The following is an 8157-nucleotide window of genomic DNA, read 5'->3' as shown; positions in this document are numbered from 1 at the left end:
AGAAAGAGAAATTACTTAATTGCAAAAAAAAAAAAAAAATGCAACACACATAATGGATTCCGGAAAGGCATTGATCTTCCACTATGATCCACAAATGTCCATTTATTAAATAAGGTGAAATGTATAAAATAAATATAATATAAAATTTAATTTTAAATAAATAAAAACTTTTTTTCTTTCAAATTTTTAAAATAAAATTCAAAGTATGTCTTGACAAAATGTTGCTTTTCTAGTTAAAATGCCCATATTGTGGTCTTTTACAAGTTCATAATTTTATTTTAGGGGTCTGCTAATACATTTAAATAATTAAAACTTCATATGCTTTTCAAATTTTGCATATGGTACAATACAGTACACCTCTTTTCGCCCTATGGCTGCATCAGAAATCGCATACTTCCATACTATGGAGTAGTATGTCCAAATAAACAGTATCCAAATTCAACAGTAGGCAAAAAGTCCCTGACCTACTATTTCCACTGAGATTCTCAAGTGTGCATCTGATGGACATTTTACTATCCCATGAGGCCACGGGAGAGAATTTATGAATGGCAGTGAATTGTCACAACTGACATTGGTAGATCACATGACAATGTAGTATGTCTGGATTACATTCTACTATATAGAGTATCCTTACACTTCATTTAATGATCGCAAAGTAATTACTTATACAAAAAAGTACCTACTCAGAGACTATGCGATTTCGGATGCAGCCACTGTTTTGGCTCAGCTGTTAAAGCCTGCCTTTCTGAAACACCCGGTATGCTCTGATTGGTCAGCTGGCCCAGTCTGTTGTGATTTGTCAGCCACTTAGAGCTTATGTCGAAAATGTGTGTCTGAGACTTTTCTCAATAGCAAAATCACTTACCCAACCATTTTAATCCTACATGCTTATATTCAAACTCAAACAACATTTTTTTATTCCGTTTGCTCCCAGTTCAAATTCAATTCAAATTCAGCAGTTGAAAATTGGAAAAGACATTCTCAATTAAATTCTGAATGGAGCACATCCCTGGTGTGTAGCATGACTGGCAATTCTGGAATCTTCTACAATGACAGATGCTTTATAGGCCCTTGTTGACATTTAGGGCCTTATTCAGGGAGTTTAGACTGAGGATACGTTTCCTCGGCAAAAAAGTTGAGGTTAGCGAGGTGGCCTCGCACATTTAAAACCATCTGTTCAGTTGGCTTCAACAGTGACTATCACTACAAATTCTTTTCTGCTCCCCCAGCACATCTTTTTATTAATAGTGACCCTACACAGAAGTGTGTGGCTGGCTACAGAGAGTTAAGCACTCCCTTGGGAGACCTAAGAAGCCTATTAGCAGACAGGCAAGAGAGAGCGAGCCCATATGAGACTATTGTGATTTCAGATAAAGGAATCTGCGGGAGGTGATCAACTACTAAACTTGTGACAGGCAGCCAACAAAGAGAAGGAAATGACAAGCTTGTCTTCCTGCCCTTGAGCTAACTGGAAATAGCAATTACCCACACCGTGATATGATTACAATCCAGCAAAGTGTAGAGACACAAACTTTGTTCTCAAGCAGAGAGGGAGATTGCCTGGATTGTTTTCTGTCTGCAGTGCACAGTTAGACCAGACTAAGGGGATTCAAGGAGGTTATGAATGGCAGCAAAGTAGCTGGTGGAAATGGATTACCAAAACTGTTGATGAGAAAATGTGCCCCAGTTTATGTAGTTGCACTGTTTCTCAAATCAATATTTTGTTAAAGCAGCCGTGTGGTATTTTCGGATATACCTGAGTGAGCTTGGCACATTAAGATTTAAATTTAGCCTATTTCTACTTTTATGTAAAATGTTCCAATTCTGTGGAAAGCATCAGTGTACAGCAATTTTCAGCCAACTCTAGGCATAACTTGCTATCTCAAAAGTTTCTTTCTTGGTCTTCAAAAATAAGGTTTGCAATATAAACAGGCTATATTTTGGGTCATATAGTTGAGGTCAGAATTATTATCCCCCTTGGTAAATATAGGCAAAGAAGGCTGTGAAAATAAACCTACATTGTTTGTTATTTTGATATTTAAAAAGAAAAAAATATATACAAAATAATTTTAAAGTTTGTTTTCAATGTGTTTCTCCAATATATGTTGGCCACAATTATTGGCCCCCTTTTATTCGATACTTTTTGCAACTTATATTTACCAAGATAACAGCTTTGAGTCTTCTTCTATAATGCTTGATTTTTGTATACAGCATGCAGCATTCAAAAGTTTGGGGTCAGTAAGATTATTTTATTAATTTTTATTTATGTCCAGTATTTATTTATTTTTAAAGAAATTTAAACTTTTATTCAGCAAGGAGGACACATTTAATTGATCAGAAGTGACCGTAAATATATTCATAATGTTCCAAAAGATTTCCATTCATCAAAAAATCATGAGAAAAATAAATGGTTTCAACATAATAAGAAATGCATCATCAGAATGATTTTGGAATGATTGTGTGACACTAAAGACTGGAGTAATGGCTATTGGTAAAATACATATGAAACATATTCAAACAGAAAACAGTTATTTTAAATTGTAATAATATTTTACAACATTAATGCTTTAGAATTTTTGATCAAGCAAATTGAGCTTGGTGAGCATAAGAGCCTTTATTTAATCTTTCCGACTTCGAATGCTTGACCAGTAGTGTATTTATCTAATACTTTCTAATAGTAATGTCTAACTATCTAATACTTCATTTCTAAATAACCATAATGAGCCAAAAGATTAGTACTGTAAAGACGAAACCTTTCAAACATATCTAAAATACACTGAGGCAAATAAACAGGCCTGATATTCCCAATGAAGTGGGCCAGCCAAACCAACATTGAGTACCACTCATGCCCTGCTTTAATTAATACCCATACTCAAACAAGCACAAAATACGCACAAACAAATGCATCTCATGTTTACCCATATTTGGAAATATCAGGGAAAGTGCCAAAAAATTATCCCTAATGCACTTGGTTGTGATTAATCAATATCTAGTCTGAAATCCAATCACAACAAACTCATGTAGATGGATACACACTTGAGTACTGCTCACACAAATATACTGTACATGCACACACAAATATGTTAAGTTGGTGTTAAGGTAAAACGGATGGAACGTTGTTTGGCGCGGTGTGAATGATTCCACCTGCAACTGGAAGTGGGCTCTCACACATACCCATACATGCAGAGAAGAGATTACGCGTACACACACAGGAAAAGCTAATCTGTGACTGTGCATACCTTTACGGCATTAGCATACTGGCAGCAGGTGTTTACACATCGCCTGTTAATTCACAACCAGATTGTAGCTGGTTTTAGGAGTCAAAGAGGTGTGGATAGGCTCTGTCTTTGCTAGAGTCAGCGAGTCCACAGCAGCTTAACTAAATGGCATTGAAAAAACAACACATGGCTTAAAAGAAGAGTCACAGCTCATCAAATGTTAAATTCTTATAGTACACACTTGAATCTATCATTTACATACAGTATGTTCATCAACAACTGACAAACAACTACAACTACTATGGACAAAGACAACAACAAAATCATATGATTGAAATAAACAGCTTGATTTACTATAGTATGAGGCAACATTGTGATCCCAACCCCAAAGAAGGGGTTCTTTTATTGGCTAATGACTGTTTGACTGTAATTTATCCCCTTTTTACTTTTTTACCAATAGGTACATAAAAAGATAGTGAAATATTGATTTGAATTTAAATTAACTTTAATATCTAAGAAAAAAGGCAGCACTTACAGAGACATTAGCTAACAAGACCACCAACTGACCAATCAGAATCGGGTATTCCAGAACACTGTGTAATAAGAAAACATTCAATAATTTTCAAAATGCAAAGTTTCTTCCCCAGTCCCCCAGGCTTTTTTTTTTTTTTTTTTGAAAAAAAATGTGAACAAATATAACTGCAAATCATACTGTATAATCTATACTGTCTGTCAGCATTGTTACTGATTTCACATGGGAAGAAGACATTTCCATAGAAATCTTAAAGTAAAACTGGGATGAATGGCAATTTTAATTCTGAAGGTAAGCGATATGGAGGGAAAATAATAATAATTAAACATGCTTTTGATGCATATGTATATAAAATTAGAATTTGTATATATAATAATTATAATATGACCACTCAAATTTTGAAATGAAAAAGTTAATATGAACATTATATTTCTTAACAAAAAAATTGTTATAATTGTTATTTTTTATACATTAAACACAATTTATAAGCTCTTCTATAATCAGCAACCTAACAGCTCATGCTTAAGTTATAAATTAAGGTACCAGGTCTCCACAAAAAAAGTTATTTTCTTTCTGGCCTAATGTCAGGATAATGCATTTTCACAACCAAGTGTGTAGTCTTCCAGCATAGAAAGCACGTTTATGGGGAGATCATCCTGCAGAGGCTAATTTAGCAGAGGCTAGAGGAAATAGCAATTTGTCTTGCCAATGTAAGAAGCACTGCCGACTGGCAGAGGTTCTCTATGAAATTCAGTTGAGTGCCTGGCTGAAACGTCTGCCAACAGAGACATTTTTACAGTAACTTGTCTGTTCGTCTGGCTGCTGCAGTGGCTGGCATTGACATAATGCTCCACCATGAGTAGCATAAGGAAGCTCTTACTGGCAGCAAGAGAGGACTGGTATGAAAATACTGCTGGCAGTCTGAAGTTCTTTCCACTGCATTTGTGCTTTACCTTCTAAACTCTGGGTTTCTCAAAATATGCAGTGTTTTGGGAATGAACTAAGGGAGAACAGGGGCAATTTGAATATTTCTTTAATTTTTCTTCATTAATCACACACTACTAATGAGCTACCGGCCAACTTTTGGTGAAAGGAAAAATGTATATGTACCAAATGCAACTGTATCATTAATAGATGGAAAATTAGAAAGATTAAATCCCTTATAATGAATTTAAGAGCAGTTTTGGAGACCATGTGGGTGGCTGGGGGTGACTATAAAACTTAAATTATATTAAGCTACTGTATCTCAAATAAGAGCAAACTTTTAAGTAATGTTATCATTCCTTTAATATGTATTAATAAATCTGAATAACTTTCACCTTTATGTTACTGATTATTTTATCTCTCAAGAATAACATGTTTAAAGAAAAAGTCTACAGCGAGTCAAATATTTGAATGATCTGAAATAAGATTAATCCTTAAGCTATATTAATCAGCTAATAAATCAAAACTTCAATTAGACACTTCAAGTGAAAAAGATCTGAATCGAGTCTTTAAATTAAATTTTTCAATTCTTATTTTACTAGCATCACAAATGCCACCCACCCTTACAGCCAGAATACAATCTAATATAGTAGCTAGTTGTGAAAATGTTAGTTTCTGCCATTCAAGTTAACCTACAGATGAAATTAGTTAACCTAGACATAGACAACCATTTGTGTTCAGCTGCACTGCAAACTCCATTTTGTTGACCAAACATCTTGGGAATTAGGGGCAAAACCAACACATTACCTGTTCTCTACACTAATATTAACCTAACAAACTTTTGTAGATAGTAGGGATGTTATTTTCGGTTAATTTTCCCAACCGACAACCGCCAAACGTAAAAAATTGAGTCCATCCAATCTCCACTCAGACAAAGAGTGCAAGCTTGCCAGGAAGACTTTAATGTCTTCTTTCACCCCCTAATGTGGACATCACAGATCCAATCAGGCCTCCTCTTACGGTAGAACCGGTGTTTTATCCCTGCACAAAGCCGGGATAAAGAGATGCTAAAAGGTGAGCGACTCATAAGATATGGGGGGCCGATAACATTGACGGAGTGCAGCAAGAGAGCCATCATTCCCTTGATCCTCTTTAAACAACACCCCCAGACCATAAGAAGTCCTTTAAGTCCTCCATCCAGTTCAGACCTGGGCAACAGTGAAGAGGAGGCCATAAAAAAGCCACTTAGCCCCTGTAATGGGTAATCTTTGGGGATAAAAGGTAACCTTTCTGACTCCCATCATGCAGACTACTGCTCAGAGCCAGTAAATTCTGCCCCACCAATACACCACGGCCAATTCAATTATGGGCGCCAGCCGTTCAAATAAAGTATTAAAGTGTCGAGTTGAATGAGGATGTTTTGTTTTATGGGGTGATTAGCCGTTGTCCTTTATGTCTGAGGATGTCCCTGTTTTCCGCTAATCTATGTTGGCTGAGTTAGGTGCCTACAATCTCACCATAAGGCCATTGCACTCACTTTTATATCTCAGGATGCATGAGGACGGAGGCTATTGGCCTTCAAATAGAAATCTGTTGAATGCGTAGGTTATTTGGAACATCATATCCAAACCAAGTGTAAATGAAAAGCCTGTGAAGTATAAAGGCTGCGCATTACGAGCCTTATAAGGCTCATGAAACACGTAACCACATTTTCTACGACTTTACGACAGATTTTGAGGCGTTTGTGTTGGACCTCAAAGAGCACAATGTTAGCATCCTTTAATTTTAATTCCAGGAGAAAAGTGGCTAATTTGGAGCTTTTGGGCGCTGTTTTCGTTTCCAAGGTTTAACAGTAAGTATTATATATTAATACTCAAGGTTTAACAGTGCAAAAGTTATTCAAAATGCTGCAAACAGCACATTGATATACATTATGTCATGTACATGTTCGGAAAATAGTACAAATTCAAACGGCCATCACACGTTATGTATGCATTTGTGTAATGTACGGTGAGCTTACAAAACCATGTACAGTATGATATATTTGTTCATTTTAATGCATGCAGTGGCGTGCATTTAGGGGAACCTTTGATGCTTTTAACTCAATGAAAGCGCGATAAAGTTGATTGGATCAGAAGGTGTTATTGTGTTGTCCACTTTTTAGCATTTTTCAAAACTGTGCTGAGAAACGGTGTTGAAATAGGGTGTTTCATGACCCTTTAAATTGTATGCAACTGTCAAATTGCTGCCAAAATGATAGCAATCAAATAAATTAGTACCTTGTGAAAAGCTACACAGGGTGCTAAAATGCAAACTACAATGTACAGTCTGCATGATGTTCATGATGCAGGACAGGACCACATAAAAGGTAAAACATCTCATTATTAATATTAATTACAATGACCCAGTTAACCCCTGTTGGTAGATCTTGTAACTATATGCTAACTACAATAATATGGTTACAAACATTCAAAAGTAGCTGTGCATTCTGGTGAAATAAAGTTTTTTTTTTTTTACAAGCAACATATAAATCATAAATATTTCATTATAGCACAGTGATGTTTTACCAGTGACAGATTATTTTTGGAGGGCTCTTAAAAGCATGAAATGGACTTTCATTTTTCTTGTCTGCTGCCTATCAGATCTCACAACTCATAGCGGATAGTCACTACTGAAGGTGCTATCAGTCAGTTAGCATTGTCACAATGTCATTGTATTGCAGCTACAGATAGATTAGTTACATGGCATTTACAGCTCGGGTGACTTGCAAACAGATAGCTTTCTCCAGGTATTTCAGACCTTCTTGATAAATATCTTCTACTATTATTGCTACTGCTAATTAGATGTCAAAACTCCCCCAGGATATCTGGAGAAAAACTGCAATTGATAATCACTGAACACCACCAGTGGCTCGAGAGGCTGGTAACAGCTTGCGGTCCATTCAAGCTTATCTCAATGAATAAGAATAAACATACACCAGAAAAAAACTGTTAGGAATAATTAAGGAAGCACTGGAGGAAGACTTTTATCTCAGATTGTGCAAAATTAGAATAGTTTATCACCCTGGACTAGTATAATTAACCACATCCATAACACTGGTGAGCTCTTCTTCTGTGAAAATGTTAACTGCAGGCAACTATGATATTTTAGTTCCTTAAATCTTGCATTGTGGGATCACTTTTGAAAATGCATGTGTTGAACTTTTTTTTTTCTATAGGGAAAGGTTAAAGTGAAAATGAAAATCTTTTTTTTTTCACCTTCAAGTCATTCCAAACCTGTATCACTTTCTTTCTTCTGCAGAACACAAACGAAGATAATTTGAAGAATGTCTTAGTGCTGTTTGTCCATGCGGTGAAAGCCAATGGGGTGTGATGTTGTTTTGGACACAGCTGACTTCCATTATATGGACAGAAACAGTTCTTCAAAATATCTTCTTTAGAATAAGGAAAGTAATACAGGTTTGGAACAATATGAGGGTGAGTA

Source organism: Sinocyclocheilus rhinocerous, unplaced genomic scaffold (genome assembly GCF_001515625.1).
Source record: "Sinocyclocheilus rhinocerous isolate Xijiao unplaced genomic scaffold, SAMN03320098_v1.1 scaffold289, whole genome shotgun sequence".
Taxonomy (NCBI): Eukaryota; Metazoa; Chordata; class Actinopteri; order Cypriniformes; family Cyprinidae; genus Sinocyclocheilus; species Sinocyclocheilus rhinocerous.
The sequence above is the reverse complement of the archived record's forward strand: the minus strand, read 5'-3'. Positions refer to the sequence as shown.